At 39.7% G+C, this 7,500-nt stretch overlaps 1 protein-coding gene across 1 annotated transcript in view; it reads right to left on the bottom strand.

Annotated features, from left to right (window-relative positions):
- sh3bp5a (SH3-domain binding protein 5a (BTK-associated)) overlaps positions 1–7,500 on the bottom strand; it is a 38,412-nt gene that overhangs the window by 14,390 nt on the left and 16,522 nt on the right. The gene's annotated exons all lie outside the window — the stretch shown is intronic.

The following is a 7,500-nucleotide window of genomic DNA, read 5'->3' as shown; positions in this document are numbered from 1 at the left end:
GTGGTCTCCGCGGGGTCTTTAGAGCTCAGGGCATCAGGAGTTATATAACAATAACAGTGTCAGTCATTCGACACTGAAGCTCAGTCAGAATCACACTGTTCTGAGTGACACACAGTGACCTGCAGACACATCAGGAGGAGAAACGCATCATCTCCAGTGCTGCACTGCTGACTGATATTGAGTCATGCATAACAACACTCGAAAAAATGTTGTGGGGTCAAAAGAGTTGGGTTATTTTTTTTTTTATTGAAATTTAAATATTTATTTTGTAACATTCATTTGATTATTTTGTGAAGAGAGAAAGACACATAAAAAACACTTAAATTAATCATTTGTTCATTTTCTTTTCGGCTTAGTCCCTTTATTAATCTGGGGTCACCACAGCGGAATGAACCGTCAATTTATCCAGCAAATGTTTTAGGCAGCGGATGCCCTTCCAGCTGCAACCCATCACTGGGAAACACCCATACACACTCACTCACACACATACACTACAGATAATTTAGCTTACCCAATTCACCTGTACCACATGTCTTTAGACTGGACACCATAGCACCCAGAGGAAACCCACGCTAACACGTGGAGAACATGCAAACTCCACACAGAAATGCCAACTGACCCAGCCGAGGCTCGAACCAGCGACCTTCTTGCTGTGAGGTGACAGCCCTTGTACACATATTATTATATTATAATTTTACACTAGACTATTTTTTCCAGTTACAAGAAAGAAAATAACAACAATAATAAAATAAAACGAATAAAAACCTAATACATAAATAAATGTATAAATAAATAAGTAATTAAATAAACATAAATAAATAACATTTTTTAGCCCAATTGCTGAGTTTGTCCATATTTGACCCAGTGTTGGAGAAAATTCAACAGTAATAACAGAGCAGCTACTGATTACAAAATGCTTACAGAATACACAGCTATTGGGGGTGGCATGGTAGCTCAGTGGTTAGCACTGTCGCCTCACAGCAAGAAGGTCGCCGGTTCAAGTCCCGGCTGGGCCAGTTGGCGTTTCTGCGTGGAGTTTGCATGGTCTCCCCACGTTGGCATGGGTTTCCTCTGGGTGCTCCGGTTTCCCCCACAGTCCAAACACATGCACTAAAGGGGAAATGCATAGCTGTAGTGTATGAGTTTGTATGGGGGTTTCCCAGTACTGGGTTGCTGCTGGAAGGGCATCCGATTTGCAAATATTATTGCAAGTAAATACTGTCTCTTTATAAAATCTGAATCTGAAAATAATGCATGGCATGATGAAAGTATGAAGCAGTGGCTCGTATATTGCTGTTACTAGCTATGGCTCTATGATAGTCTTGGTTCTAATAAACAATCACCAAAAAAAATGAAGCAGCCCAACTATTTTCAACACTGATATAATAATCAGAAATGATTCTTGATCTTCAAATTAGCATATTCAAATGATTTCTGAAGGACACTGAAGTCTGGAGTAATGATGCTGAAAATTTCTTACAAAAATCACTTACAAAATCAAAAATCCTAATGACCCCAAACTCTCCAATGGTCAAATATAACAGCACAATGACATGGACATTCAACTGTGAGGCTGACTATTATCGCTAGTGTTGATTCAGAGTGTTTTAGCCCACACAAACACGCCATCACACCCTAGCTTTAGCAGCAGTCTAAACAGAGCTATTGTTTACCGTAGTACACGCATTGTGTCGTGAATCTGAAGGGTCAGTAATGAACAATGGTCAGTTCTGGACATGCAAGACGTGACGCATTACTGAACAGCTCTTCATCATGGAGGAAATCAAGAGTTCCCTTCATTACAGTGACGTGTGTGTGTGTGTGTGTGTGTGTGTGTGTGTGTGTGTGTGTGTGTGTGTGTGTGTGTGTGTGTGTGTGTGTGTGTGTGTGTGTGTGTGTGTGTGAGTGTGTGTGTGCGTGTGTGCGTGTGTGTGTGTGTGTGTGAGAGTCATTTGTTTAGAGAAGTGCACTAGATCTGGTTATCTACCTGAACAATACAATCAGAAGTGCAAAACAAACACTGTTAAGGACGTTTGTAAATGACACAGTATTAAACTGTAATATGAGCTGTATTTTACTGTATTAGTAACAACTGGATTAAAGGGCACCTATGGTGAAAAATCGACTTTTCAAGCTGTTTGGGCAGAAATGTGTGTAAGTATAGCTATGTGTGTGTGCGTAAGTCTGCGCTACGTTTGTGTGTGTGTGTGTATGTGTGTGCGCCATGTGTTTGTGTCCTTGCTGTGTGTGTGCGTGAACTTTGTAATGACATTGTGTGTGACTCATTGTTGCCAATCCACAAAAAACTGCATCAAATACTGATTGTTACTGTAGTATTTCTCACACGTTACGTGAGATCTGCTTCCTGAGGCAGCCGAGGGCGGCGATTGCTGACAGGCACGTGGGAACGGTGGGCGGGGAGGACTAGCCTTAAAGGGCCAGTACAAAAAAACAGCAAAACCTTTTTTCCAGCTATAATATAGACACTTCAAACAGCTCTAATAAATAATCTGATGGGTGTTTTGAGCTGAAACTTTACAGACACATTCTGGGGACACAAAAGACTTATATTAAATATGAAAAAAGGGCTAACCTATGTGCCCTTTAACATCTGTGCTGATCCTGGAACAACATTCCAATCAGAATTCAGAGATTTGTTTACTTTTTATGTTAAGTTTAGGCTTACAGTTAGGGTTACGCACTTCTACATGATTGTTATCCAACGATTATCCCCCTCTGATTTTGTGAATAATGTACAGTTATGGTGGGGTTTAGGGGCAGGGAATAGGTATGGATTACATTTGCCAACTAAATGATGTTCCAGGATTAACACAGATGTCAATCAAGGATCATCGCATCGTACTTGGCAAAATCATGACCTGCGCTATGTGGTTTCTAAGGTGTTATGCTGTTGTTGCGATACATGGTTTCTTCTGCATTGTGGGTGGTAGCTACAGTAGGGTGATGCTATGCTGTTTGGGAGTTGTGGAGCTGCGCATCGGTGGATTTCCTCATCAGTGTTTGAAACCTTCAGCAGAGAAATTAAACCACACTGAACTGAACTGAACTTCAACTCTGAAATCTGGACTTTACTAGAACCATGTTAAGCTGCTTTGACACAATCCACATTGTAAAAGCGCTATAGAAATAAACATGAATTGAATTGAATTGAAAAGCCTGCTATGTGGTTTCCGAGGTGTTATGCAGTTGCTAAAATTGCTTTGTGGTTTCTCGGGCATTGCTAAAGGTTATTATAATAATTTATATTTCATCATTATTTTAGTTTATGCTAAATATAACTATTTTTAGTATAGTTAAGTGTACTTTTAACTCGTTTAAATGAGCATGCACTGTATCTGCTCTACAGCAGCATTAGCCAGCACAAGCCTTTAGTCACTTTCACTCATTTGGTAAAGGTGAAGGTCAGGTGAAGCTGAGCTCTGTAAACACTAATGACAGATTAGACCTGCGTCAATGAAGATTCTCACTTACTGTTAAGATGTTAAGGTCAAAATCACACATGCGCACACACACACACTCCCTCCTCTGTCTCTTCACACACACTTGATATTTTCTCTGTGTCTAAAGTCTCTTGAGCTGCACAATTTTGGAAATATATTGGATTGCAATATTTAGTTTTTCTCAGAATCAGAATGAGCTTTACTTGCCAACTGTGCGCAAACAAGAATTGTTTTGTGGTTTTCAGGAGTTAAGACAGACAGACAGACATTTAAATAAGTGGAATCTAAAGTCAACAACAAAAATGATGAAGTTATGAAGATGAATATATATACTGTAAATACTCACATCTAGATGGTTTATGTGCAAGATGTGCAGTGTTGAAAAGAAAATACAAAACATTTATATAAAAGTATGCACAATTAAGTCGATTTATTGGTTACAAATACTAAAAACTGTAAACGTTCTGTATGTTTCAGACCATAAGGTTTATTTTGGCAGTATATATTGTAGGGATGTCCAGATCCGATCACATGATTTCAAATCGGGCCCGATCACATGGTTTTAGACTCGATTGGAATCGGACGTTACCTCCCAATCAGGACTCGATTATATATATTTAACACATCTATAGTTATGCGGTGGCACAGAGTTAGACCTCTTTCATGACTTCACACAGAAACAGCAACGCGCACGACATGACATCACTTTGGTACAGGGACGCTATTGCTTAAATGCCAGCGCAGTAGGACACGGAAGCAGCCTGAAGTGGAAAGCATGAGTATGTCTGTGGTCTGGAGGTATTGTAAAGTTGATAATGACAACATTGCCAATAGCAAACTGTGAGATATGTCAACATGGGATTGCCTGCCGGTTATTTTAAGGTGAAGTTTTGTTGTTTTTTATTGAAGTTTTTTTAATATTTACTGCTGCACTGAAGTCCAGAAGTGAAGAATTGACAGTATTCATTACTTGACTGTTCAAGCTACAACACAGAAGTGCTCTTGAATTGTTGTTGGATGTTAAAATAAGGTGAATTATATAAAAATTAGGGACATCCTGGATCTGTTTCTTCACTCTTCTTTATGTGAAGTTTCACAAACTAATTTCGAAAGGAGCACGTGATATGATTGACTGCAGCTGGCCACTCATCTACATTCACTAGTTAGCCAATCAGATTAACCCCAACTCACTATAATTAGCCTAGCTAGAACTACTCTCTCATCTTCGTTTTCTGAAGAAACCCCCCATCCACCCCTTCTCCTCCTTTCTTCCTTTACCACGGGGAGCTCTCGAGAACCACCTGATCTCATACTCCCCTCACATGCTCTATGGACCAGGCAGGAGACCTGGGCTCACCGATCTCCTAGCTCAGGGTTCTCTCCTGGGACAGCATGTCAAACCTGCTAACAGTTGTCAAACAATATCTAAGTGTGAACTCTTGAATCTTTTTTATGTATTATAGAAGTATCGGATTGGGTTTCGGTGTCAGTAGATACCCAAAATCAAATGACTTGGACTTGAGGGCAAGAAAACCTGATCGCGACATCCCTGATATATTGTCATATAAGATAAGTTCTATTTGGAAAGAATTCATGAATTTAGGGTGATTTGGAAAATGGGAGACACAGTGACGCAGAAGGTAGTGCTGTCATCTCACAGCAAGAAGGTCGCTGGTTCGAGCCTCGGTTCAGTTGCCGTTTCTGTGTGGAGTTTGCATGTTCTCCCTGCATTCGCGTGGGTTTCCTCCGGGTGCTCTGGTTTCCCCCACAGTCCAAAGACATGCGGTACAGGTGAATTGGGTAGGCTAAATTGTCCGTAGTGTATGAGTGTATGTGTGAATGAGTGTGTGTGGATGTTTAAACGCTGCGTAAAAACGTGCTGGATAAGTTGGCGGTTCATTCCGCTGTGGCGACCCTGGAATAATAAAGGGACTAAGCCGAAAAGAAAATGAATGAATGATTTGGATGATTATGTAAGTGAATCATGGATAAAGTAAATATAAAAAAATATATTACATGCAAAAACAAATAGAGTAGAGAAAAGCTCACAGAGATAGTGCTTTTAATATTCAGCAATTCCAGATACAGAAATATAATAATCAGATGTAAAGTTATAAAGCACAGTCCTGATTGCATAAATAATTAAATACGATTAATCTTTGTTCAAATGATATATGGTCATTTCTTGTGCCTGAGTGCTTTAAACCCTCTTGAAATGCTCATGCAGTCATAAAACACATGCAAACTATAAACTTTTACTCTGCAGTGACTCCACAAATACTCAACACTGCACGTGTCCCGCAATGTGATGAGTGTTGATGAACACATTGCAATATCTATGCTGAAATGATATATTGTGCATCCCTATTCCTTATTGAGGAGGAGACAAGTTCAGTTGTATTCCTCAACATGTTCATTCCTATCCTCCCGCTAATGTTTTCGACAGGCAGCACACACATCTAATTTTCTCTGGTCTGCTGACCTATTTTCCCCCAAACTCGGTCAAACGCGAGACCAATGGATTTTTCATGCGCCGCATTCGCTCTGCGCTCAAATCATGTTTAATTAACATTTAATGACCTCAGGATGTTGATCTGAAGATGCAGAATCACCACAGCACTCTGGCCTGCTAAAAACTATCCTGACCCACTTCCTCCCACTTTGGTTATTAAAGAGGACCTATTATGCCCCTTTTTACGAGATCTAAAATAAGTCTCTGATGTCCCTAGAGTGTGTGTGTGAAGTTTCAGCTCAAAATACCACACAAATAAAGTTTCATAACTGACCCTTTTAGGCGTTGATCCTAATTTTGGTGACTGTCGCTTTAAATTCAAATGAGATTGTGCTCTTTTCAAAAGAGGGCGGAGCTACAAACACCTGTGTGTCAGCATATGGCAGATTCAAAAACAAGACTATCATCCTATGCTAATGAGGGAGAGATGATCACTAGTGGGCGGGGCTTTCCCCCTCTGATGACACGTACAAAAGGAGACTGTCAATCAAAGTGTTTCTGCAGACTGTTTATATCAAGTCTGATTATAAACAATACAATTAATAAATATTTACCATTAGAGGCTGGTTATATTCACACACTGCTGGCCAACAACTGTGTTTAAACCCCTTGTAAATGTGATTTTTGCATAATAGCTCCCTTTTAAGGCAAGTTCATCCAGCAGAATTAAAATATAGAGGTAACTGGCTGATCTGGTGACACAATAACTCTGATATAAACATAGTAAACTTCCCTGTGCTTTTATTAGCTTTTTCTTAAATGCAGAAGTATATTTGCATATGCCTTACATAAACAACACACTTCCTCTGGCTGGTTTTAGCACTGGAAGGTTTTTTTTTTTACTGCTGTTCCACTATGTAGACACATATGAAGTCTTTCATACTCATGCAACAGTGTAAATCTCCCAGCATGCATTCACCAGAGCTCAGGAATCCCACAACCTCATCCAAAACGAGACAAAGGCGGCTGTTTTCTGTCCGCAGAGACTCACAGGACTCTAATGGCCTCTGGGTGGAGCAGAAAGTAAACAGTCTTTCTTTCTGGATGACTCTGGGTTATTTATGCAAGCTCTTTCTGTTTATGAATGTGGTAAATGCACTGAAATATACTATATTCATTTGTAAGTCTTATGCGATCTTGATCTACTTATTTTTGCCTTTTGTGTGTTATGTTTAACTTGCAAAAACGTACAATGTTCAATAAGTGTCATACGCCATTATAAAACATGATACGTGGTTCATGGTTCTTATACAGAAAGCTACAGAATCCTTGATGTGCAAAACCAAACATTTTGCACCTCATTAGCATTTTCATTTATAATGAAATAATAAATAAAAATCAAGATTGGCATTATTTATGCATAACACTAGAAATAGAGGATATACACTCACCGGCCACTTTATTAGGTACACCCGTCCAACTGCTCGTTAACGTAAATTTCTAATCAGCCAATCACATGGCAGCAACTCAATGCATTTAGGGATGTAGACATGGTCAAGACGATCTGCTGCAGTTCAAACCACCATC

Source organism: Danio aesculapii, chromosome 19, assembly GCF_903798145.1.
Source record: "Danio aesculapii chromosome 19, fDanAes4.1, whole genome shotgun sequence".
NCBI classification, from domain to species: domain Eukaryota; kingdom Metazoa; phylum Chordata; class Actinopteri; order Cypriniformes; family Danionidae; genus Danio; species Danio aesculapii.
This window is presented reverse-complemented; position numbering and strand designations above follow the sequence as displayed.